This window comes from Sminthopsis crassicaudata, chromosome 2 (genome assembly GCF_048593235.1).
Source record: "Sminthopsis crassicaudata isolate SCR6 chromosome 2, ASM4859323v1, whole genome shotgun sequence".
Lineage (NCBI taxonomy): Eukaryota > Metazoa > Chordata > Mammalia > Dasyuromorphia > Dasyuridae > Sminthopsis > Sminthopsis crassicaudata.
In genome coordinates this window covers 548,818,239-548,845,720 of record NC_133618.1, presented here as the reverse complement: position 1 = coordinate 548,845,720, position 27,482 = coordinate 548,818,239, and the positions used below count along the sequence as shown (strand labels likewise).

Genomic DNA, 27,482 nt, shown 5'->3' with positions numbered 1-27,482 from the left:
TCACAGAGAACAAGAAAAACTTCAAAGGAAGTTAGACAAGCAGGCCTTCTTTGAAACTCTGTTTAATTTATTATAATTTTTTAAAATACAATCTGAGCATAATATAATTTTGTATTGTATACATAACCCTCTTTCTATTTATCTTTGTATAAGGAAATGTTCATGTTTGTTAATGTTTGTAAAGTTCAGAACATCAAAAAAAAATTTTAAAGGAAAGAAAGGATTCAGATTGATAAGTAACTGCCCAAGAGCAATCACTTCCTAGGGCAACGAATAAAACCTTTAAACCTGGTCTTAGTGTGATTACCTGACATCTCCTCTCACTTGATCAAATTCCAGTAACAAGATGCTGAAGACATATTCTCTTTTTTCTATTCTCCCAGAATGTGTGCTAAGGATTCCCAGATCAGCTTGGCGGATCACAGATAATAAGGCTCAATGGGAATTAAATTTTTTTTAAACTTCACCTATCTTTTTCTCTTACATATTTTTCATTTCCCTTTTTCTTCCATGAAGGCAAAATGGAATAGCTATTTTTCTCTAAACAGAAAAACAGAGCTGCCCAGAGATTTAATGAAGAATTATTGACAAGACTAGAAAAATGTCAAGTGTCTTTGGGAAATTTAGCACATATTCCCTACAACATACTCAACTCCTTTAGTCTAAAACAAAAACATGCATTTGAGGGTAGTGGTCTCTCAACTAAGTAACATAGAAAATGTATATTTACTTAATATTTCAAAATAAGCAACCACTGGAAAAAATTTTCAGCAAACATTAATTTTCAGCTGCATGCAGAATGCTATTTTAGGTACTTCCTGGAGAAAAGACAAAGTTTAAATGAAACATGATATTTCTGCCTTCATGAAGTTTTCAGTGCAGTATAGAGAATGTCATACAAATATAGAGAGAATCCCAAAAGCTTTAATGAAGTTTTTAAAACTGACTAAAACTTTTAGGGCATCCTATATAACCATAAGACATGGGGTGAGAGTATGATACAGTGGTCTTTAGATATAGAGTTAAAAGACCCAATTTCAAATCCAACTTCTACCACTAACTAGCTGTGTGATTGTAGCCAAGTCACAAATTCTCCGAGATTTCATAATGATGACTAGCTTTTATATACTGCTTTAAGGCATACAAAGTATCATATATATATATGTATGTATATATTTTTTCTCATTTGATTTTCAAAACAATTTTGTGAGGCAGCATAGAAAGGGTAAGGGACATGGCCACAATCATATAAGTAGTGAGTATTTGAGGTCAGATGCAAATATATGTTTTCTTGATTCCAATTCCAATCCACCAGACCATGTCATTTGTAAATTGATATAATACCTGTAACCTCCACTTCATAGAGTTGTGAAATTCAAATAACAAGCAAATAAGGTATTAAAAAATCCACAGATCCAAAGCACTATAAAACTGTGCATACCCTTTGATCCAACAATGTCTCTATGGGGTCTGTATCCCAAAGAGATCACAGAAGAGGGGAAAGGACTCACATATGCAAAAACATTTACAGCAACCATTTTTGTAGTGGCAAGGATCTGGAAATTGAGTGGATGCCCCTCAGTTGGAGAATGACTGATAGATTATGGGAAATGAATGTAATAGAATATTATAAGGAGGCTGATATCAGAAAAGGCTGGAAAGACTTACATGAACTGATATTGTGTGAAGTGAGCAGAACTAAGAGAACATTGTTCATAGTAACAAGAATTATGTGATAATCAACTGTCATAAACTTGGCTCTTTTCAACAATAAGGCAATTCCAATAGACTGGTGATGGAAAATGCCATTCACCTCCAGAAAGAGATAATTGTAGTGACTGAATATATATCAAAGCATACTATTTTCATCTTTGTGGTTGTTTGTTTGCTTGCTTGTTTTTTTCTCTCTGAATCAGATTTTTTGTGTGCAGAAAAATGAATATGGAAATGTGGAAAAACTGCACATTTAACCTATATGTGATTGCTTGCTGTCTAGGGAATGCAGAAAGGGAGAGAAAGGGAAAAAATGGAGCACAAGGTTTTGTAAATATGAATGTTGAAAATAAGCATGTATTTGGAAAAAGAAAATATTATTAAAATGCAAAAAGCAACAAAAAAATCCACAGAAATTTAAAAAATTTCTTGAGTTTAAAAACAAAAAGTAGATGTGTATACAATGATTAGTAAATCTTAAATAAGTATCAACTATTGTTATTACTACTGTTTCAAACTTTTAAGTGAAAACTTGAAATGTAAAAAGGAAAAATTGCCCCCAAGTATTAATTAAGACTTCTCAGGGATAAGGAACAGAGTCATGAATCAGAAAGGTATGTAAACAAAGAGGGTTTTTTGTTTTGTTTTGTTTTGAGAAGTGAAAAACAGGCCAGTTTGGCATGTGGGGGAATAATATGGACAAGAATAGAAATTTAAAGAAACACCAGATTTTGGACAGCAATAAATGTTAGCAAGGGGCAATTAGAAAAAGTACAACAGAGCTCCAGGCTTGGAGGGAAGAAGACTCATCTTCATGAGTTCAAATCCAGCCTATTTGCGGCTTACTATGTGTATCTATATGTATTTGGTGTCCTGACAATGGTAACTGAATGAGTGATTGCAGGAAATAGTCTTTTGGCTCTATGCAGCCCTAAAATGGTACATGGATCATTTCATTTACTATTTGTGTGACCCTGGGCAAGGCACTAACCCCTGGTTGCCTCAATAAAGCTCATCTGTAAAACACACTGAAGAAGGAAATGGTAAACCACTCCAGTATCTTTGCCAAGAAAACTCCAAATGGGGACACAAAGAATTGGACATGATTAAACAACTAAACAACAATGAATTCTAGATAAATGATTTTGTACCTAAATTTGATATGATACAGAGCCTTCACTTCTGTAAAGGAATCCAGGGATTCTATGATGAAACCATAGAATAGATCAGAAGAAAGAAACTAATTTATTTCCAAATACAAAAATACTGAGAAACATCTAGGGGCATTTAAAAACATTAGAATTCCTTTAGAAATGTGATTTCAGGTAAATAGATTGTTTATCCAAGATAGTCCCATCTTCTCTGCTTTTCTAACTCAGCAAGACCAACTTCTCAAAAATCCAACTGATTGCAATCAGTAACCCTTAAGGGTTTTCATTTGTTTTGTCTGCCATCAATGTAAGTAATTTCAGTTTTATTATTTGGAGAATCCTTCAAAGGCTATGGATATTAAAATGCTTTTAATGTGTTTTCACAGTTTGTTGCCAACCAGAGATATTCAATTTTTTTAGATGTAGTCACTAAACTGGTCAGCTCACTTTAGCAGGTAATTCAGTCTACCAAGACAAGCGAAATCAAAATTTTCTTTTTAGCTGAAGGCCTCATCCAAATACAGGAATTCTCATTTACCAACAGGTTAAGTATGGTAATTCATCTTTACAGTATCTTCAGAAAGATAATTTGTCTCATAAAATTGTTTAATATACATGAAAGAAATACCAGAAGCAAGACTTAAATGAATTAAATCCAAGATTTATGGTCACAATGCAATGACAAGTTGGCAGAACCTGATTTCATTTATGTAAATTATGAGGCATTATATTTAATACTTATTCTTCTCATGCTTATATAATTCCATTAGTTTTTCATGTTTTATAGAGTAGTTTTATGTTTTGGTTGATTTTCATGTTTTTATCAATATTTAGTAACAGCACACCAAGAACATTATCATTGTTTACTTTTAAGATGTACTATATAGGAATACTAATTTCAGCACCTTAAGTAAAATGATGAATGCATCTTGACTCAACCCCCAGCATTTCAATTTACTAACATTCCTCCCCTCCTCCCCCACCCCATATTTTCTGATATTCTTCCAAGGTACTCAGACTTCTTTCTAAATGGTGCCTCATTATTCACTATATAACACCACTGTGAGGAAGATGACAAACTATTCACATTTTACAAATGAGGAACATGGAGTACAGAAAGGTTAACAGACTTGTTTAGTCTTTGTGTGAATCATTGACAAAGACAGAAAAAGACTCTAGGATTCATCATCCACTTCAATTATCTACCCACTAGACTGACAGTTGTCACGTTCTTTTGATCCATGTACCATTTCAGGGCTGCAAAGAGCCAAAAGACCATTTCCTGCAATCATTCATTCAGCTACCATTGTCAGGACACCAAATACACATGGACCACAAAATCAACAAGAATTTGTGGTAATAATGGCAAGCTTTTGAAGAAACAAGAAGATGATTTTTTTTTTTTTGGTTAAGTATCCTAAGTGACTTGGACCTTCCTGACCCTCAGTGCAGTGCTCTTATTCATTGCAGGATTTCTTAAATTTTCCCAATTTCCACCTCTTTTGCCCAAAAAATTTCTATATGATCCTGGGTATATAGATATTTTAGGTATGTAAATCAAAAACTTACAGATGATAAATCTTAATTTTGAGACTCCTACATTCAGTTACAAGACCCCATATGTGATGGTGAATCACAGTTTAAGAATCTGAATCACAGACCATCACAAGAGACTACCCAGAGGATCATTAAAGATCCTCAATGGTTCATAGGCCAGAATTAAAATTATTCCAATTATCCCAAATTAAAGAATATTTATTCAATGTTAATTATGCTCCAGGAACTTTTGCTAAGTCTGGGGAAACAAAGAAAGGACAAAAAAAAGAGTCCTGTCCATAAGCTCCTTCTAGTCTAAAGAGAAACTTATATCAAAAACAGAGAAGCCCAGAATCATATATTGAACTTGATCATAACTTTTTTGTTGTAACCTATGTGCTTTCATTTCTAAGAACGTGCCCTGGAAAGCTGGGCTTTCTGATGCATCTTTTTAAAGAATTACCCCCAAAACACAGAGAATAAAAATCAACAATCAACACACACACACACACACACACACACACACACACACACACACACACACAGAGGGGAGTATTTAGCTCCAAATTTAAAATTACAAAGCAGCCATGTTCACTTTTATGAATAGAGATGTGCCGGTCATAGCAGAATATAAGCTTATCTTCAGTAAATAACTTTTGTTAGAGTTTTTAGACCAGCATTATTTATCATCTTGGAGTCTAACATTATTATTGTCAGGAATAATCTTTCTTCTATCTAACCAAATAGCTCATCTCTATTTCTTCCAGAGGCAGCTGTGGCTTATTAGCTAGGGATGCAGATCTGACTTGGGGGTTAAAGTCCTGCTTCAGCATAGTCATGAGCTGTGCTATCATGGACAAGTCACAACCTTTCAATGTCCCAGACAACCATATAGAGACAGGATCAGAGAAATAAGTAAGTTACAAATGATTTGCTGCCCTACATGGATGGATAGTTTCTCCAGACTGGTGTTCTTTCACACTGTTGAAATCACAGACTTGGATGAAAAATTTCCAAGCATAATCCCCTTGTGTTCATATTCACTGGAGAAAAATTCTCCATAATCTTTTCCCTTTGTATTTCTGAGTATCATACTGTGATCTTAAAAAATACCTGAAAATGGTTTGGTAGAAAGATGGTCTTGGCATTGTGATTATTATATCCTCTGATTTTTAAACTTTTTTTTAATTTTAGAGTTCTGTTAGTTCTAATCACTCTATACAACTTTTAACCCTGCCTCTTAAAACAAATTTATTTGCTTTTCCCATTCTTCCTTGTCTTTCTTATTTCACTTCTCTATGGTCTGCAGCATATACAACATTATTATACTGAATCACAACACAGAAGAGACTGCAACCTATTGATTTTTGTGACCTGACAACCACATACCACATGTAGAAAAGGAGAAATAGCTTCAGTTTGTCCCATTGTAATTAAATTAGGTTTAGTCAACAAACCCCTTTTAGAATGCAGCTGATAAATGTGCCTACTGGGGAAACAAGTTAAAATAATAACTGTGTTATTGGACATGGTAGAAAATTCCTTAATGAGGAACAAAGAATCTTTGATGTATACCTTTATCTACCACATAAACATCTCTGAATATTTAATCTAACTATCCAACTAGTAATCCACAATTATTTCAAAAGGCTTGCTGAAGATCCCAAAATACATACAATTAACACTAAAATTGTACATTTTAAATTACTGTTAATTTGAATAAACATAAACTTCCACATCTCTAAGCCAAATTCAGAAAACAATATTCTAATTAACCCCTTGGCAATGAGAAACTACTGATAATGATCACTCTGGACCATTATGGAAGGAAAAAAATAACTCCTTATAGCATGAAATGTTCTCAAACTCTAGAAATGGTAATTATTTTCTACATTTGCAAAACAAAAATGTTTTCTTCCTGGAAACACAAATAACAGAACATACTCTGAAAATGGTAGAATTGCCTAACTAAAAAGGCATCCTTTTCAGCAATCAGACCTTGGTCAAGCCATCTAAGCTAGTGGGTCATCTCAGGCCATCTCACTGGTCAGCTCTAAGACTTTCAGTGTGTCCCTATTACTTCTTGAATAAATATAAAGTATTTATTTAACATTTAACCATAATTTGGTTCCAATCTCACTCCTACTCTTAAATTCCAGACAAACTATATTTACCTTCCACCTTCACTCTTGTCTTGTCCTCTTCATGACTCTGCCTGAAAAACATTACCTTCCCAACTCTTACCTACTGAAATACCATCCTTAATTCAAGGCCCGATTCGAATAATAGCGTTGATGCCAATTGATACAGTAGCCAGCGTTTATATAGCACTTGAGGGTTTGTCAAACTCTAAAAACATCATCTAATTCAGTCTTCACAACAGGAGGAAGTATCAATCCTCCCACAAGGAATTTTCTGAACTTTCCCCATACAGTAAAGGTGATTTTTCTGCTGCCTCAGATTCCTCATAAAACATTGCCAGTCCTTATCATGAAGGTCTCTATAACTACTCCCTATCATAAAACTAAGTTTTTAATCTCATTCTCTCTTTTATTATAGTTATTCATATACATCTTTAACCTTCCTGTCTTTAGAATATAAAATGTTAGAAAGGTCTATATTTCATGTCTTTATGCCCCCAAAGGAGCTAGCTAAGTGACTCCTACACAGAAGGCACTTAATAATAAATCTGAACCTCTATGTGGCTCAGTTTCCCTTTAGAGAATGGAAATAATAATGCCCACACTACTTATTTCTCAAGACTGTGATGGGGAAACAATTTAATACAAAAAAAGAACTAAAAAAAATGAAAAAAGAACTAAAATAAACATTTTAATACAATTTATACATAAAAAGAACTAAAAATAAAATACACAAAAAACTAACTAAAATAAAATTTAAAAAAGAACTAGATATAAGCGAGGGTTCTTTTTAAAAGTCACTCTACCTACCTCCCAAGACTGTTGACTAGAAATATGAAACTCACATGTATGTAGTTCTCACCATGTAATAAGTCATTTCCCCAAAAGCCTTATGAAATAGGTAGCATAAAAATTAGCATTATAAGTATTATTGATTATTATTAAGTGTTATAAATATTACTGCTTTAGTTAATGTCCAAGTATGGATATACTTATAGCAACATAATGTCAAAATATATCTCTGTAGTCATAGTCACTAAATTCATCAAATTGTCATGAAATCAAAAGATCATATTAAGGCAAAGCTCACTTTAATGCATTCTTTCACTAAGGCTTTTTTTTTTTTTTTTTTTTTTTGGAGTAAACCTATAATTTCATTGAACAGAGAACTCCCGGGAAAGAAAATAAATAATAGTAATATAGGTAGCAAATGAAACACACACACATACACATACACAGATGCTCTAAGGCTTGCAAGTCGCATAAGGAAACTGAGACAAGCAGGTTTAAGTGACTTACTCAGGGTCCCACACTTAGTAAGTATCTGAGACCTGATGTGAACTCATGAAGATCAGTTTTCCTGCCTGATTCCAAGCCCAGTGCTCTAGCCACTGCACCACCTAGCTGCCTGCAAATTGCTCTAAATGTTGTCTTCGTTCATTTACCAATGCAGATGAGCACCTTCTCTAAAGTTAAGTCCTAGAAGGCTGACTAAAGGTACTGAAGGCTGACTTGTCCAGGTTCCTGAGGCTTAAGCTGGTCCTGACCTAGGACTTCCTTTCTCCAAGGCCTGTGAATTGGTATGATTATATTAACTTGACAGAAAATGAAGGCTCAGGTATGTTGCCAAACTTCAACCACGACACAGTCTGCTAAAACAAAAACCTTCTACCTATCATAAATCCAACGTGCCGAAATGCAGACAGCCTACATTAAGTGAAACCACCTCATTTATCAGGAGTTATGGGGCTACATTAGCTTTGACCTTTCTTGTAGGTTGCTCAGATGGAAAGCAGTTCATCAATATTGCTCGAGTAGCGCCAGCACCTTCAAGCCCAGCTTGTTTTTGGCAAAGCCACAAATAGCTGCTTATCCACAGGGCCCAAATCTTCCTCAGGGACTGTTGTGCCTTGCTGCTGCTAATCTCCTACCAGGCAACACAGCATTAAAATGGTGTTTCTATGAGGCAAGGAAGAAAGCCCTCACAGACTGGATTTTCTAACATAGGATTATCTTAGTACGACTTTTTCAGCCCCAAAAGAAAAAATACATATATTTAGTAACAACAGGACTCAAATAAACTCCTTTCATGTGAAATAATTTGTAATATATAGAAATTTCATTTCAGGTGAGAACAATTTGGTCTTCACAATGTGGACCACAGAATAGCACAGAAGCTTCTGTACAAAAGAAATAACATGAGGTTTAAGAATACCTCCCTCCCCACTCTATTATATATAACTGTGAAATAAATTATTTTTTACACTCATAATTAAAGGAAGAACAGATGGTGAAAACTTGATAATATGTCCATGAAAATAAATGTTAGCTATTTGTTTGTCTATAAAACTTTGCTGAAATAGGTGCTATCACCGCACATTTTGATTTATTCAGTTTTAATGGCATTTGGGGGGAGTTTGACCCTGAGGTCTCTTCCATCTCTAAAATTCTAGTATCTCATTATATACTGAGAGCATCGTTGTTACAAATGCAGAATATAAAAAGAAGAAAGGACAGGCTAAAATTTAGCCACAACAGTAAGACAAAGAAAACTACAAATAGGAAATGCCAATAAAGAAAACAGAATATCATCTGAGATCTTTTTTGTAAGTCTCATTGCACTGGTGAAATTTTTGTTCCAAAGGGATTAAAATAAAAAAATTGTATTTGTAAATAAAAACAATTAAGAAATTTCAAAATTCAGATTTTTAATGTTCCTCTAAATTTCTCATCATTTAGGGATACTTTTTGTTCTCATACACACATACACACACACACACACACACACACACACACACACACACACACACACACACACAGAGTTTAGAATTGCCTTACGTCTAAACTCCGTGTTACAATAGCCTGCATGTTATAATGCAATAGTAGAGTACAATAACTAATCAATCTCCTTGCTTCACATTCCTCCCCTCCACCAACCCATCCCCACTCAGCTGCCAGAGTGATTCCTAAAGTACATGTCAGACCAAGTCACTTATTATGTGGCAGAGGTGCCCTCCTACCTCCAGGATCATACATAAATCTTATTTGGCATTTAAGGGCCTCACAACTCGACCCCTTCCTACCTTTCCTGTCTTCTTACACCTTATTCTCTTCCACATATTGTATGATCTAATAACACTCGCCTTCTTGCTATTCCTTACACAAGACACCAAGTCTCTGGACTGCTTTTCTTATCAAGAGCTACTGTCCATGTCTTAAATATTCTCAGTTCTGCTCTGCATCTTATGAGTTTCTTTAAGATTCAGGTCAAATTCCACCTTCTGCAAGATGTCTCTCCTAGGCAGCTAGATGGCAAAGTGGACAGAGGACCTGCCCTGGAGTCAAGAGGATTTGAGTTCAAATCCATCCTCAGACCCCTAACACTTCCTAGCTTTGTGACCCTGGGCAAGTCACTTAACTCCAGCTGCCCCCCCCCACATACACAAAATGGCCCTCCTAATTTCCTTTCCCTCCTCAATTCCACCCTCTCATTTGTACTATCTACCTATCTATATATACATCCCCCGTGTAACATAAGTGTTTATATGAGTGTGCATGTGGACATATGCATATTCATATACATAGGTATATACATATAGACATAGACTTTTTTTTTTTCAGGTAAATACTGTCAGACAAGTATTAAATGGAAGAGCCACTATTCGAAGCCAACTCCTATGATTCTAAGTCTTACTTTTTTTCTACTAACTCAATTTGTTTGCAATTCATTAACTGATCACATGAACATCTACTAATCTGAATGAGTTTTATGTTACATTGCAATACATTATATTGATCCAACAAGCACCAAGTATTTGCCATGCACAATGCACTATTCTAGGCACTAGATGTTTTTTAAAATGAAACCAAATAATCCCTCAAGTCAAAGAGCTTACAATGGTAGAGGAGTGGAGGGAACAATTTTGATAAGACAAATACCTTGTATTGTACTAACTGGGTATCCCATGGTAAATACATAGAATAGTTGTAAACAGAATGATGAGAAATTTGAGAAAGGACAGAGAAGAAGACATATAGTTGAGTTCATAGGGAATCAGTGAGAAATCAGGGAAGACTTCATTGAGAAAATGAAGTTATGACAGAGAATGATACAGAATAAGATTCATATTTTGTATTTAGTTAGTGAGGTTATTGTTTTTCTTGACTATGCATATTTGTTATAAAGAATTTGGTTTTCTTTTCTATTTAAAAAATAAAGTGAATAGTTTTCTGTGAATTTTTTAAAAAGAGAAATTGCTACAGATATGAGATGTTGCATATGTTGTATTCATTTTCATGCTATTTTACTTTGTTATAAAAGACTTCTCATAGAATGGGGGTAATCATAAAAGTGAGAGAGAGAGAGAGAGAGAGAGAGAGAGAGAGAGAGAGAGAGAGAGAGAGAGAGAGAGAGAGAGAGAGAGAGAGAGAGAGAGAAGAGAAATATACATAGAAATAGGAAAAACAACAACAAAAACAAACAAACAAACAAACAAAAAAACAGGTAGGGAATGGTAAGTAGTTTATTTTGGCTAAAACATTTGAATATGAAAGGAAATCGGGGGACTTCCGGCTAAAAAAGGGGACTTCCGGCTAAGATGGCGGCGTGGAGGCAGACAGCTGCTTGAGCTCCTCGCTTTCTCTCAGAACTTACTTCATGACAAGCCTCTGACTTAATGCTTGACCCAGAAAGAAATCCACAAATTATCACCAAGAGAAGACATCCTTGAAAGTCGCCAGAAAAGGTCTGTGTTTGTTCGGGGGAGGGTCAATCAGACTGGGCGCAGACTGAGGGCAGACAGCCAGAGCAAGACAGGCAGCTCACACAGCTCAGACCGGAGGGGGAGGGGTGTGATCTCTGCAGTTTCTGCGAAAGGGCTTTTGCCCCAGTGTGGATGCTCCGTCTTGGCAGCAAGCCAGGAGCAGCAGAGAGGGTGTAAACACCGGAGGTGAAGATTAAAACCCCAGAAAGCCAGCGTCTCTCAGAGCCCGGCCACCCCCAACCCCCACCTGGACTGACTCGGTGCGTTCTCGGAGCCTCAGAGCGCAGACTCAGTACAGTCATTGCTGTTCTGTTAGTGGCTCTCTGCTGCCCTATCCCCAGTCTGTAGAGGAAGCCCATTAATACCATCCAGCCCCATTCCCCGCAAAACAGACCAATTGCTTCTCTTGTCAGTTTGTTTTCTTTGATTCTGACAAAATGAATAAAAAATTCAAAAGGGCTCTAACCATTGACAGCTTTTGTGTGGAGAGGGAGCAGACTTCAAATGCTGAGGAGACTAGGAACAGACTGTCCCCAGATGTATCCCCTGGGAGGGATATAAGCTGCTCCTCAATACAAAAGAACCTCATAGAGGAAATAAAAAAGGCTCTCACAAGAGAGCTGGAAGAGAAATGGGAAAAGGAAAGGGAAGCTTGGCAAGAGAGCCTGGAGAAGTCATCCCATGCATTCAAAGACAGAATGGATAAAGAAATCAAATCATTGAGAAACAAGATTAGTGAGCTGGAAAAGGTAAACAACTCCAAGGAAAACAGGATTAGTGAGCTGGAAAAAGAAATCAGCTCTCTAAAAAATAAAATGGATAAAATGGAAAAAAATTCCATAGAAGATAAAAACTCAATTGGACAATTACAAAGAGATATAAAAAAAGTGAGTGAAGAAAATACATCATTGAAAATTAGACTGGAACAAGTAGAAATGAATGACTCAAGGAGAAACCAAGAGGGAGTCAAGCAAAACCAGAGAAATGAGACAATTGAAAAGACTGTCAAGTACCTTACCAGAAAGACAACAGACCTGGAAAACAGATCCAGGAGAGACAATTTGAGAATAATCGGACTCCCTGAAAAATGGGAGGAAAAAAAGAGCTTGGACACCATTTTCGAGGAAATTATCAAAGAGAACTGCCCAGACGTTTTGGAAACAGAGGGTAAAATAGACATTGAGAAAATTCATCGATCACCTACTGAAAGGGACCCTAAAATCAAAACGCCAAGAAATATAGTGGCCAAGTTCAAGAACCATCAGACAAAGGAAAAGATATTGGAAGCTGCTAGAAAAAAACAATTCAGATATGGAGGATCCACAATAAGGATAACACAAGATCTAGCAGCGTCCACATTAAAAGAACGCAGGGCCTGGAACATGATATTCCGAAAGGCTAAGGAACTTGGTATGCAGCCAAGAATAACTTACCCAGCAAGAATGAGCATCGTTTTCCAGGGAAGAAGATGGACATTTAACGAAATAAATGAATTCCATCTATTTTTGATGAAAAAACCAGACCTACATAAGAGGTTTGATCTTCAAATACAGAACTCAAGAGACTTCTAAAAAAGGTAAAAAGAAACCTTGAGAACTATACTTCTGTCAAAAAAATATGTAAAGAACATATGTACAATTTGTCTTAGAAAATAGAGGTGGAAAGGAGATTATATCATAAAAAAGTACAAAGTGGTGGTACTACATCTCATGAAGAGGCAAAGGTAACCTATTATATCTGAGAGAAAGAAAGGAGGGAGATGAACATAGTGTGTATCAATAGACATATTCGATTTATGGTGAAACTTCTTCCACTTCATTGAAAAGTGAAAGGGAAGGAGTAAGCTAAGGGGAAGGGAATACAGTAATTTCGAGGAAAAGGGGTAAAATAAGGGGAGGATCTTTAAGGTGGGGGAGGGATCCTAAAAAGGGAGGGCTGTGAAAAGCAAGTGGTGTTTACCAGTTTAATACTGGATAGGAGGGTAAAAGGGAAGGAAAGGGGAAAAGCATAAGCAGGGGTTAATAGGATGGCAAGCAATATAGAATTAGTCCTTCTAACCATAAATGTGAATGGGGCAAACTGCCTCATAAAGAGGAAGCAGTTAGCAGACTGGATTAAAAGTCAGAATCCTACTATATGTTGTTTACAGGAAACACACCTGACACAGGATGAGACATTCAAACTAAAAGTAAAAGGGTGGAGCAGAATCTATTATGCTTCAGGCAAAACCAAAAAAGCAGGAGTAGCCATCCTCATCTCAGATCAAGCAAAAACAAAAATTGATCTAATTAAAAGAGATAAGGAAGGGCATTATATCCTGCTAAAGGGAAGCATCAATAGTGAAGCAGTATCAATATTAAACATGTATGCACCAAGTGGTGCAGCATCTAAATTCTTAAAAGAGAAATTAAGAGAGCTGCAAGAGGAAATAGATAGCAAAACTATAATAGCGGGAGATCTCAACCTTGCACTCTCAGAATTAGATAAATCAAACCACAAAATAAATAAGAAAGAAGTCAAAGAGGTAAATAGAATACTAGAAAAGTTTGATATGATAGATCTTTGGCGAAAGCTAAATGGAGACAGAAAGGAATATACTTTCTTCTCAGCAGTTCATGGAACCTATACAAAAATTGATCATATACTAGGGCATAAAAACCTCAAAATCAAATGCAGTAAGGCAGAAATAGTAAATGCATCCTTTTCAGACCATAATGCAATCAAAATAACATTTAATAAAAAGCCAGGGGAAAATAGACCAAAAAATAATTGGAAACTAAATAATCTTATACTAAAGAATGATTGGGTAAAACAGCAAATCATAGACATAATTAATAACTTCACCCAAGAAAATGACAATAATGAGACATCATACCAAAATGTGTGGGATACAGCCAAAGCAGTAATTAGGGGAAGTTTTATATCTCTACAGGCCTACCTGCATAAAATAGAGAAAGAGAGGGCCAACGAATTGGGTTTACAACTAAAATTGCTAGAAAAGGAACAAATTAAAAACCCCCAGACAAACACAAAACTTGAAACTCAAAAAATAAAAGGTGAGATTAATAAAATTGAAAGTAAAAAAACTATTGAATTAATTAATAAAACTAAGAGTTGGTTTTATGAAAAAACCAACAAAATAGACAAACCCTTAGTAAACCTGATTAAAAAAAGGAAAGAGAAAAAGCAAATTGATAGTCTTGAAAATGAAAAGGGTGAACTCACCACTAATGAAGAGGAAATTAGAACAATAGTTAGGAGCTACTTTGCTCAACTTTATGCCGATAAATTCGATAACTTAAATGAAATGGAAGAATACCTTCAAAAATATAGCTTGCCCAGATTAACAGAGGAAGAAGTAAGTAGTTTAAATAGTCACATCTCAGAAAAAGAAATAGACCAAGCTATTAACCAACTTCCTAAGAAAAAGTCCCCAGGACCAGATGGATTTACAGGTGAATTCTACCAAACATTTAAAGAACAACTAACTCCAATGCTATGTAAACTATTTGAAAAAATAGGGATTGAAGGAGTCCTACCAAATTCCTTCTATGACACAGACATGGTACTGATACCTAAACCAGGTAGATCGAAAACTGAGAAAGAAAACTATAGACCAATTTCCTTAATGAATATTGATGCTAAAATCTTAAATAAGATATTAGCAAATAGACTTCAGAAAATCATCCCCAGGATAATACACTATGACCAAGTGGGATTTATACCAGGAATGCAGGGATGGTTTAATATTAGGAAAACTATTAGTATAATTGACCATATTAATAATCAAATTAATAAAAACCATATGATCATCTCAATAGATGCAGAAAAGGCATTTGATAAAATCCAACATCCATTCCTACTAAAAACGCTTGAGAGTATAGGAATAAATGGACTATTCCTTAAAATAATAAGGAGCATATATTTAAAACCTTCAGTAAACATCATATGTAATGGTGATAAACTAGAACCTTTCCCTGTAAGATCAGGAGTGAAACAAGGTTGCCCACTATCACCATTACTATTCAATATAGTACTAGAAACTCTAGCCTTGGCAATAAGAGCCGAGAAAGAGATCCAAGGAATTAGAGTAGGAAATGAAGAAATCAAATTGTCACTTTTCGCAGATGACATGATGGTATACTTAGAGAACCCCAAAGACTCTGCTAAAAAGCTATTAGAAATAATTCAGAATTTTAGCAAAGTCGCAGGATACAAAATAAATCCACATAAATCCTCAGGATTTTTATACATTACCAACACAATCCAACAGCAAGAGATACAAAGAGAAATTCCATTCAAAATAACAGTCGATAGTATCAAATATTTGGGAATATATCTACCAAAGGAGAGTCAGGAATTATATGAGCAAAATTACAAAACACTTGCCACAAAAATAAAGTCAGATTTAAATAATTGGAAAGACATTCAATGTTCTTGGATAGGCCGAGCGAATATAATAAAGATGACAATACTCCCCAAACTAATCTATTTATTTAGTGCTATACCAATCAGACTCCCAAGAAACTATTTTAATGACCTAGAAAAAATAACAACAAAATTCATATGGAAGAATAAAAGGTCGAGAATTGCAAGGGAACTAATGAAAAAAAAGTCAGAGGAAGGTGGTCTAAGTGTACCTGATTTAAAGCTATATTATAAAGCAACAGTCACAAAAACCATTTGGTATTGGCTAAGAAATAGACTAGTTGATCAGTGGCATAGGTTAGGTTCACAGGACAAGATAGTGAATAAAAATAGCAATCTAATCTTTGACAAACCCAAAGATCCCAAATTTTGGGATAAGAATTCATTATTTAACAAAAACTGCTGGGAAAACTGGAAATTAGTATGGCAGAAACTAGGCATGGACCCACATTTAACACCACATACTAAGATTAGATCAAAATGGGTCCAAGATTTAGGCATAAAGAACGAAATCATAAATAAATTGGAGGAACATGGGATGGTTTACCTCTCAGACTTGTGGAGGAGGAAGGAGTTTGTGTCCAAGGGAGAACTAGAGACCATTATTGATCACAAAATAGAACATTTTGATTACACCAAATTAAAAAGTTTCTGCACAAACAAAACTAATGCAAACAAGATTAGAAGGGAAGTAACAAATTGGGAAAAAATTTTTACAGTTAAAGGTTCTGATAAAGGCCTCATCTCCAAAATATACAGAGAATTGACTTTAATTTATAAGAAATCAAGCCATTCTCCAATTGATAAATGGTCAAAGGATATGAACAGACAATTTTCAGATGATGAAATTAAAACTATTTCCACTCATATGAAAGAGTGTTCCAAATCACTATTGATCAGAGAAATGCAAATTAAGACAACTCTGAGGTATCATTACACACCTGTCAGATTGGCTAAAATGACAGGAACAAATAACGATGAATGTTGGAGGGGTTGTGGGAAAACTGGGACACTGATGCATTGTTGGTGGAGTTGTGAAAGAATCCAACCATTCTGGAGAGCAATCTGGAATTATGCCCAAAAAGTTATCAAAATGTGCATACCCTTTGACCCAGCCATACTACTACTGGGCTTATACCCCAAGGAACTACTAGAGAAGGGAAAGGGTCCTGTATGTGCCAAAATGTTTGTGGCAGCCCTTTTCATAGTGGCTAGAAGCTGGAAGATGAATGGATGTCCATCAATTGGAGAATGGTTGGGTAAACTATGGTATATGAATGTTATGGAATATTACTGTTCTATAAGAAATGACCAACAGGAGAAATATAGAGAGGCTTGGAGAGACTTACATCAACTGATGCTGAGTGAAACGAGCAGAACCAGAAGATCATTATACACTTCAACAATGATACTGTACGAGGATGTATGCTGATGGAAGTGGATTTCTTCAACATAGAGAAGAGCTAATCCAATTCCAATTGATTAATGATGGACAGAACCAGCTACATCCAGAAAAGGACTGGGAAATGAATGTAAACTGTTATTTTTACCTTCTGAATCCAATTCTTCCTGTGCAACAAAAAATTCGGTTCTACACACATATATTGTATCTAAATTATACTGTAATATATTTAACATATATAAGACTGCTTGCCATCAGGGGGAGGGGGTTGGGGGAGGAAGGGAAAAAATCTGAATAGAAGTAAGTGCAAGGGATAATGTTGTAAAAAATTACCCATGCATATGTACTGTCAAAAAATGTTATAATTATAAAATAAAATAAAAAATTTAAAAAAAAAAAAAAAAAAAAAAAAAGAATATGAAAGGAAATCATATGCAATAAAAATGGAAAAGTAGGTCAGAGCCAGATGGTGAAATCCCTTGAACACAAGGTTAATTAATTTGTAATTCATCCAATAAGCAATAGGAAACCACTGATATTTGGGAGGGGGAAGGAAGTGGGGGGAGGGAGTAATGTGGTAAAAATTGTTTTAGAAAGATATTTTAGCAAAAGGATGAAGCATGTAGGATTGGGGGCAAAGAAGTCAAATCTGAGTAAGACACAATAAGGGCCTGAGTCTACAGTTAATCTAAAAATATGAAAAATAAATGAATGATATCGTGGAGAACTGATGGGATAAAGACATTTGGTAATGTGGGGTGTAAGGGGATTATTGTGACTCAAGGGTTACTAGATGACTTTAAGAACGGTGATGCCATCAGCAAAAATACACAATTTAAGAGGGTCAAATTTTTAGGGAAAAGATAATTAGTTCTATTTTTGAACCATAGAATTCTAAGTACCAGCAGAACATCCAGAAGGAATTACCTAGCAAGTAGATAAAAGCACAAGGACTACAACTCCGGGTTATACATATAGGCTTAGAGCTTATATACATCCTAGACAATGAATGTCTGGGGTTCAGGAGAAAATTAGGATATCTAGAACTGGAAGTCATCTGCATTAAAAATGATACTTGCACCCCTGGGAGCTAATAAAATCACTGAATGTGTCATTGCTGATTTCAAATACCTCAGTCTCAGGTCTCAGCACAATTAAAGGCACCTTGGTCAAGAAGATATCAGGGGGAAGTAAATAAAGAAACCAGACCTATTCTTAATATACACATAGAATCAGAGAATTTCTGAGTTGAAGGGGGTGCTAGTCCATCCAACAAAACCCATAACCCCCAAAGAATCTTTTGGCACATATGATAGCAGTTCACCAAAAAATTTCATTTGTTTTAAACTCATTTGGGAATGTGAACATAAATCTACCATACAAATTGTTCATGGTAATAGATGATTGATAAGAAGAAGAAAAAAAAAATTAACAAGGGAAGGAAATTGGACACCTCTTTTAAAGATAATAACCTAGCATTTTTATGCCTCTGAACCTAATCAAGAATCACTTTTTTTTAGTGGGAAGAATGTAATTGCTTTGATGATTATATTCCAACTTGTATTTTAATTATAGCTATGTGATACCCATGTTAAGTGTCTCCAAGAAATAGGTAAAATAACACTTCAGAGAACAGTTAGGACAATTAGCTAAATAGTAATATTTTAGTGGGGTTTGGCAACAATGAAATGAGGTTTAGTATGCTATATAAACAATATCCTTGAAAAATAATGCTGACCAGTCATTATTAGGCTATCCTTGTACTTGAAATAGAAATTACCTAATTAAAATGAGAAAAAAGTAATACTAGATAATTTAGGTTCAGTTGGTACATAGTAAGTAGCTTGTAAATTTAAAGTTATTTCATATGCATTATTTCTTAGAGGAAATATGGGATGATAGAAAACATCATCTATATGAAATATATACTCACTCTAAAGATAAAGATATATTCTGTGGTATTTGAAAGACTTTCTCTTTCCTATTTTTCCTATAGAAATAAATATGTACAAGGAGATACATTTAACAAATATCAACAGATTTATTTAATAGCTGTCATTACAAGGCAACTCAATATAGTTGCCATCTTTATTAGGATGGAGACTCACTCAGAAGAGCTAGGTTATAGGACATGGTTTCACAAATCTAATCATGAGCATGTTTATCGTATCTAAGAAATAGTCAAAATAAAGTGGTAAGCATAAATAATCAATGAAGTTCCTCCTGCAACGCATTTAATGAAAGTCATTGTCACTCCCCTCCCATATTATCAATCTCAAAACTTTCATGTACAACCTTGGTCATACTAGACCTATTAGTGATTGCAGCTGACATCAGAGAGTTGACCATAAGTTAATACTGCTCACTTAATAGCTCCACTGGAAGACTACTTACTCTTTCAACTCTACCATAATAGAGTAATTGATTTAAACAGTTTACTTTCATAAAATTAGGTAACATTTACATATTCAAGATACTGTAATAAAAAAAGAGAACAAATGGTGCATAAATGATCTGAGAATGTAAAATATTAATTTATAAACACTGTAATTAGAGGGGCATTCACAGATCAGAATGACTAATCACAGATTAAAATAAAGGAGTTAGCTAAAGGCACACTATGTATTTTAATGATGCGTGAAACAGCTCAACAGGGTTCATAACTTCAAAGAATTTTTCTTAACTGTGCAGATATTGAACACTTCTTGAAAAAATTCAAGACTTCACAGTTTTTCCATTATCCCCCAATTTCTGTAAAAGAACTTATATTTTTCATGTATTTCCATAAATACATAAAATATATAAATTACCAGGAAAAATGTTTAAACTTTCAAGTATTTTAAGAATATATCAAGTATTTTTGACACAAAAAAATTAGGAAGAAAGCCATCATACTATCTTATTAACAATTCAGGTTTCAAAGGTACTTATCTTATAAAGCAAATATAATACATTTACAAAGAACTCCTCATAAAATGTTTTTTTAAAATAAGTCCAATAGCATCATATCTTTCAATCTACTAAAAAAAAATATTTATTCTACAGAAAGAAAACATACACAAAATCATCACATACTTTAAATTTAAGATGGTTTAAAAGCAGCTAGATGACACAGTAGATAGTGTTGGGTCTGGAGTCATGAAGACATCTTCCTGGGTTCAAATTGAGCCTTAGATACTTTACTGGCCATGTGACCTTAGGTAAGTCACTTAACTCCATCAGGAAGAATTGTTAAGGACTAAAGGAAAAAAACAAACAAACAAACAAACAAACCCTCAGCAACCACAAATATTTCTATGGATTTCTATCCCTGCAAGTCATCAAGATTATTTCCATTTGAAGCAGATGATCCAAATGTCTACATACCAAATCTTATGTCAATAAAAAATTTCTGCAAAATTGCAGGTATATATTTTCTAAATGGATTTGGTCCCAAAGCTACCTTTAATGCTAATGGGAGCTACACAGCCCAATCCCAACAAGCTGCCATAAGAATTATCCATTAAATATTTGTCACTCAAATAATATTAATAATAATAATCTCTCTTCAATGAATATTTGCCAACTAACTACTCTATTCTGGGAACATTTTATTCTGGGAAAACAAGTTTAAGACATCACTGCCTGAAAGACCCTATTCTGAGGTTATGATATACTTGAAAGCATTTTACTTTCAAAGATGTTGTAAAGAACAAGAGCAAAATATCCTCAGGTATACTGAAATACTGTCCTATGTCATGGTCAACATTCCCCAAGATACGATTTTTTTTCCTTTTTTTTTTCTATTACATTTTCCCGTTTTACAAGGCAAATAAATGTATTCAGATGCTAACCATGAAATGCAACCACCATGATCTTTGTATAAAAACTGTTCTTATATTATTTCTCAAGTGTTTTTTTTTTTTAATTCTCTCTTCTAGCTTCTTGAATACTGATTTCCAGTATGGGTTAAAACCTTGGCTCATCAGCTTCTGAATTGCTTTGCGTTAATTTGCTCCCCCCAGCACAATACTTTAGGCAAAACATGTACTAAATTCATTTTGGCACATCCACATTGATGGAGGTCAGGGAGTTGGAGAAAAGGAAAAAGAGGGTAAAAAAAAAAAAAATCAAAAAAAAAAAATAAATCTGATTTTATAGCCAGAGAGGTATAGCTAGTCAGAATTAGGTTCTACTGAATTTCTTGCTTATTCTAAAGATGTGGTACTATCTATTGGAAGCAAAATAATGCAATTAGTAAATATTTCTAGTTGCCTCTTTTGTAGCATCTACCAATTACCACATAGGAGAAAATCTATTACAAGTTATTTGAGAGTTCATACTTATTGGTGATATAAGCCTGAGGATTGTGGGTTTGTTTTTTTGTTTTGTTTTGTTTTGTTTAAGAAATTCAAATCTTCTGCCACAGACTAATTGATTTTCAAGTCAAGCACTTAAGTGCATCTTGATTTCCATATGTATTATAAACAATGATGCCTGGACTTTTTGACTCATAAGACTATTATCCTGAAAAATAAAATTTCATAATATTAGTTCATCTTGAAGGTCAATCTTTAGGGCTTCTCACTGCCTCCAAGGAAGTAGAAATCCATACCTTCCTTTTATCCCTGGAAAGAGAAATTTTCTATATACAACAGCTGCATGATAATAAGCTCAAATAATTTTTCACAAGCTATTTTCACAAGCAGGTAGATAAATCTGCAACCAGCATAAAAACATCAGTGTGAACCACACACTGACATCCTAAGTCATCCCTAAATTCCTACATAATCATTCTATGTCCAGAGGACATTACTAGCTCCAAAAAGAAGTTACAGAGAAGCAGATTTGAGGTTGATACAAAGAAAAAAAAATCTAATAGTCAGAGCTGCCCAGAAATGTAATGGATAGCCTCAGGAGCTACTGAGTTCCCATTTGCTGATGGTCTTCGAACAGAAATTCAATGTCCTGCTACTTGGGAATATAATATATGGAACTTTTGCTCCAGATGGAGACCAACCTAAATGACTTTTAAGGTCTTTTCCATTTTGTGGATTTTGTTATGTACATCTTCCTATCCTCATAAAAATAAAGCAATTAAAAGCTCCTTAAAAGCTTTTCAAAAACATGAAATCTTCAACTAAAATATCCCTTATATCAAACAGTTCTGAGAAAGATGTTCTCAAATGCTAACAGTATAGCAAGAGTCATGTTGTAGTCAATATGAAAAGCAAATAAATGAATAAATAAGTTCTCAAAGGATAAAAATAGGTGGTTGTAAGATTTTGAAAGTAGCCAAATATCAATTGACCAACAATAGGGTGCTGCCACATCAAACCCAACCATAATGGACTAGCACCACTGGATGATCAGGGTCCTAAATCGAAAAGAGATTAGTCATATACTGTTTATGGAGATATCCATTTTGCCCCATGTGAAGAGAATAAAAATACCTATGATGGGATTCATCTCTAGCCCCCTCCTCAGATTTTCAAGCTTCAAATTCTGACAGAAACTCTTTAGATATATCACCAAGAAAGGGGGATTGTGACCTGTAAAGTTTTAAACTTAAGGAAAGGCCATGATACCAATATTCTAAGTGGAATCTCAAGCTACTTAACTCTCCAGAGTTTTTCATGAAACATCTTAGCCTGCTCAGTACTCTCCTCCCCTTGTGATTTACATGCCCCTCCAGCTTACCTTCTAATTTTCTGCTCATTTAACATCTGTCATTTATACTAGAGCCTCAGGCACAGTCTCCTAGCTAGCATCTCCCCTCATCCTATTCATTTCAGCCCTATACTTTCCTAGTCACTTCCATCAGTAATATAATCTCTGTTCCATATATAGGAAATGGCATCCTCCCTGATTCCCATACTACTACTCTTAGATCCTTATTCTACTGCCATCGGTTAATCAGCTCTATTTGAATTAAATGCTATCCAATTATAAACTGATCTCTTCAGTTTCTTGTCAGTAACATCTATTAATCTCTGAGTCACTTTCTCTTACCTCTCAACCTATTCACTTGCCATCCCCCTTAGAGTTTTCAATATTCCAATTGATGAATGACCCAACAGTTCCTCAAGCAATCTCTAGGATCTCCATCTCCATTTTACTTGCCACCTAAGGATGATCATATTTCACAATTTTTCCTAGTCATCTTAGATCCTGTCCTCTAGAATTTCTTTCTCTGACTCAAATCTCTACTCCTATTCCCTAATCTCCTATCAAGCCCATTCTTCATCCTAATCAAGATTTTTGGTCCCTAGGTTCCTCTCGATTTTCTCAGACCATCATTATACACATCTCATTCTCTCCCTGAAAAAGCTCTTCTGCTTACTTCCCATGGAACACTGGGCAAGTAACTCATCAATTTCCTTATCTATAAAATGAATACATTAGATTAGATGATTTCCAAGCTTCCTGCTCTAATTACTTTGTGATCTTTGAGTTTCCTTGACGTTGTAGTACTATTACTTTACTACTCCTTCCTAGTCTCCATCATGGAGGTCTACCATCTTTCACTCCTAGTCCCATGGGATCTGCTGGGTAGAAATAGTTAAACTATGTTGACTATTTAACTCATGCCCTCTTGTTGCTACATTAAAATCCTTTTAATTATCTCATTGGATGTATTATATTCCTAATAGTAGATGTTCCAAACTTTTTCCCCTTAAGCTCCCCAATCTATCTTCTTCCCCTTAACTTTTAATAGATAATCCTCTATATCACAACTTCTTAAACTTTTTTTACTTCACTACCCCTTTTGAACTAAGAAATTTTGTGTGATCCTAGTTATTTAGGTATATAAAATAGGTATACAAATTAAGCATTTGTTGATAATGAATCATAACTTCATGATCCCCAAATTCAGTTATTCAACCCCATATGAGATTTTGTCCCACAGTTTAAAAAGCTTTGCTCTATATATTATATATTCCAACTTCATTTCTCTTCTCTGAAAGAGTACTACACTGTTTCATCACGTCCACCTTGTATTTTCTAAGCACTGTGCATCTTTCCATTTTATTACTTTTAAAAAAGTGAAGGAATGATGTGATAAAATTACAAGGCAACAATGTAATACATAGAAATGTATCCTGAGTCATTTTTGTATCATAACAAATTATAGAAAAAAGCATTAAGCATCTTATGTAAAGCAATGAAATCCCAATTTGAAGAACTATTTATCTATGGATAAGAAACTATTAATTATGGATGGCATTGACTTTTCACATCTACAGCCAATTTTATAGATCACAAAGTCTGATCCATATTCTGAAAGGGTGCTGTTGTTTTACTTTCATTTCCAAAGACCAGTGACATCCCAGGTGATGTTTTGACTTGCACATGAATTGGATTTAAGTAAGGCAGAGTTGTGCAAAGTCATCAGTCCCACTTTTCTTTCCAGAGTAATGTAAGTCCCTAGAAAATTGATACGATACCATTTTCAAATAATACATGTATTTAAACTTCTTAGTTAATACATTGGCTTGAGACAAATACCTAAAGCTCAGCTTAGTGAATCTCAACTGATTTAAAGTGATGGCATTGCTCCCTTTTTAAAGTTTGGGTTCAAAATATATTCAGAGCAAGTAAATATTTGCTTGGAGAAGGCCAACTATGGGTAAAGATAATCATTTTAATGCTCATGCATGACCCCTTCTGAGAGTGCCACATTGCAGTGTACTTCTGAATATTATCCTAGTTAAGGAGAACATATTTTTATATATCTGGCTTACAAAGAAACATTATCATATTTAGAGCTATTTGCCCTAACAATCTTCATATGTAATTGCCAACCCAAAGTGCTATAGAAACATGAATTTTTACTATTAGTATCCTATTCTTGCAGTAAGTTCATAAGCAAAGTTGACAGTATCAAAGGTGGCACCATGCTGGCAATAGATAAAACTTCTTTGAGCCCTTTTTACTAGAAAAGAAAGCAGAGGGCATAGAGAGAAATCAAAAGAGAAAATTAATTTTAGCCTCTATTAAATGTTAGATACTGAAGGGTATAAGGTATGCTCCCCATATGCAAAAAGACTACAATCTGGTTAGGATGATATATACAGAGTAATAGAAAACAACCTACTCATACATAAGGCAATGTATGATATATGATGAATGAGCGGCAGAAACAATACATGCCATTGGAATTCAGAGCAGGGAGGAAGCCATCACTGCAATGATCTGTAGTAGGGTATAGTAGTAAGGGAAGAGATCACCAAATAGCTATAGAAAAAGTACTGGACACTGAATAATTTACATCTCTCCAAGATCTCCAACTCATTCTTCACTCACTTGTCAAATGATATTCCTAGACCACAGATCTTAGAATGTGACTCCTCTCCTCAAAAATCTTCAGCAGTTCCCTATTGCCTTTAAAGTATATAAAATTCTAAAGCCTTCCGCAGGATGACCTCCACCTATTCTTTCTAGTCTTGCCTCTTATTACTGTCTTTCATATACTCTCCATTCCAGTCAAAGTGGTCTGCTAGCTTTTCCACACATATGCACATGTCCCCACTTTTGGAATACATTCCCAATTTACCTTCAGATCACAGAATTCTTCATAGTGGAGCTCAGGTGCCACCGTCTATATAATGTCTTTTTTAAAATTCTCTTTACCCAAGTGCTGGTACTCTCCCTTTTAAAAAAAATCCTGTGCACTTATCTAAATTCATTTTTTTATCTTCCCAGAATAGTTCTTTGAGGGCTGAGGCTATTTCACGGTTTTTCTTTGAAACCCCTAGGACATATAGCTATTGTCTCTCCCATTTGGGTTTTCTTGGCAGAAATACTGGAACGGTTTGCCCTTTCCTTCTCAAGCTCATTTTATAGATGAGGAAACTGAGGCAAACAGGATTAAGTGACTTGCCCAGGGTCACACAGCTAGTAAGGGTGTCTGAGGTCAGATTTGAACTCAGGAACATGAATTTTCCAGACTCTAGATTCTATCTACTACATCACCAAACTATCCCTATAATCAACAGTGCTTTGCTCTTAATATACAACAGATATTTGTTGAATTTGTAGGAAGATTAGGAGGGGTAGGAAGTAATTTTTTAAAAGATCCCAGTGTGGAACTTAGGTGAACAATATGAACAAGGGTGTGAAGTAAAGCTGGCCAGATGATTTTTATAGGCAGTGAAGGGTTTTGAGTGTCCAATTAAGAAGTTGGGATTTTATCCTGTGGGCAAAGGCAAGCCACTTAGAATTTCTCTGTAGAAACATAAGGTATTCAAATCAAAGTTTTAGGAAAACTAATCTGGTGATTATGAGTAGTATGGAATGAAGAGAGATGCTTGGGGTAGGGAGATCAGTTACTTAATTGTAAGAAAAAAGATCTCCCCACCCCCACTTCCACCTCTCAGAAAAATAGTTCTCAGGAAAAGAAAACAAAAACAGCACTTGAGCATAATGAAGAAGCCAAATGTAGAAAGAAAGAACTGAAATTCCCATGTGAAATCAGACCAGAATTCACAATTAGGGATTAAATATTTCAAGTAATATTCAAGGAGTAAGGAGACTGTCTTCATAAATTACTAGAAGAATGTTATCTTGACTAGTCTGCTTTTGTGGTAGTGGAAAAAAAAATCACCTCTCCACACTCTATCCTCCCCCTAAAAAAACCCATCATCTCTGCACCTAAGTGTTAGAAAGGCTGATGCCTGCTAAATTTTGCAAAGAGCTGCCTGTCAGTCTCCCTGGTATAGGCACAGTGTTATAAATTGCAGTAATTACCCCATTGCAGAGATGTCTTTAACGAACCTATCCGTTAACTGCCATATAGAGTCAAGCAGTGACATACAGCATGTTCCTGAGGCTAAAAATAAACACACATACTAGTCTTGACTAATCTCTATCTCCAGAGAACATTCACTAAAACACAATATCTGTGGATGCTTAGGAATTGGAGGCACCTTTAATTAAAGTCCTCCATCCAGTGTTCCAGGGTCTTGGGGACTTCCCGTTCACTGTCAGGTGTGAACCAGACCAACTGTAGGGAGCATCTGAAAAGCACAAAGAAATATCAGCATCAGGGATGCATGGTGTGAACCAGACCAACTGTAGGGAGCATCTAAAAAGAAACCTTCCCCCACCCACAACAACAATAAAAATAATTCCACAAAGATAAAATAGCTGAAAAGTAAGAGAACAGAGAATGAAGCATAAAATGCTTTCTATACTGCAGTATCCCTAATTTGCATTATAAACCTTCCTGGAATCTATTGCTGCAGAGCTTAATCAAAGCCATCCTCCATTTACTACTCATATGCTACATAACCCTTGTTACCACTCTCAGTAGGTCATACTATAAGTGGCCCCCACATTGATTAAAAATTCTTTTTTTGATTAGTGG

General features: G+C 35.1%; 1 protein-coding gene across 10 annotated transcripts in view; it reads right to left on the bottom strand.

The window, feature by feature from the left end:
• The window catches only part of APBA2 (amyloid beta precursor protein binding family A member 2), a 384,993-nt gene that overhangs the window by 293,235 nt on the left and 64,276 nt on the right, over positions 1-27,482 (bottom strand). For 2 of the 10 annotated variants that reach the window (XM_074294973.1, XM_074294977.1), the window contains one exon: positions 27,043-27,132. The exons of 7 other annotated variants lie outside the window; for them this stretch is intronic. The gene's annotated coding sequence lies outside the window, so the exon portion shown is untranslated. Of the gene's footprint in view, positions 1-20,209; positions 24,153-27,042; positions 27,133-27,482 lie in introns of those variants that run through there. One more of the 10 variants, XM_074294974.1, reaches the window with a different exon arrangement.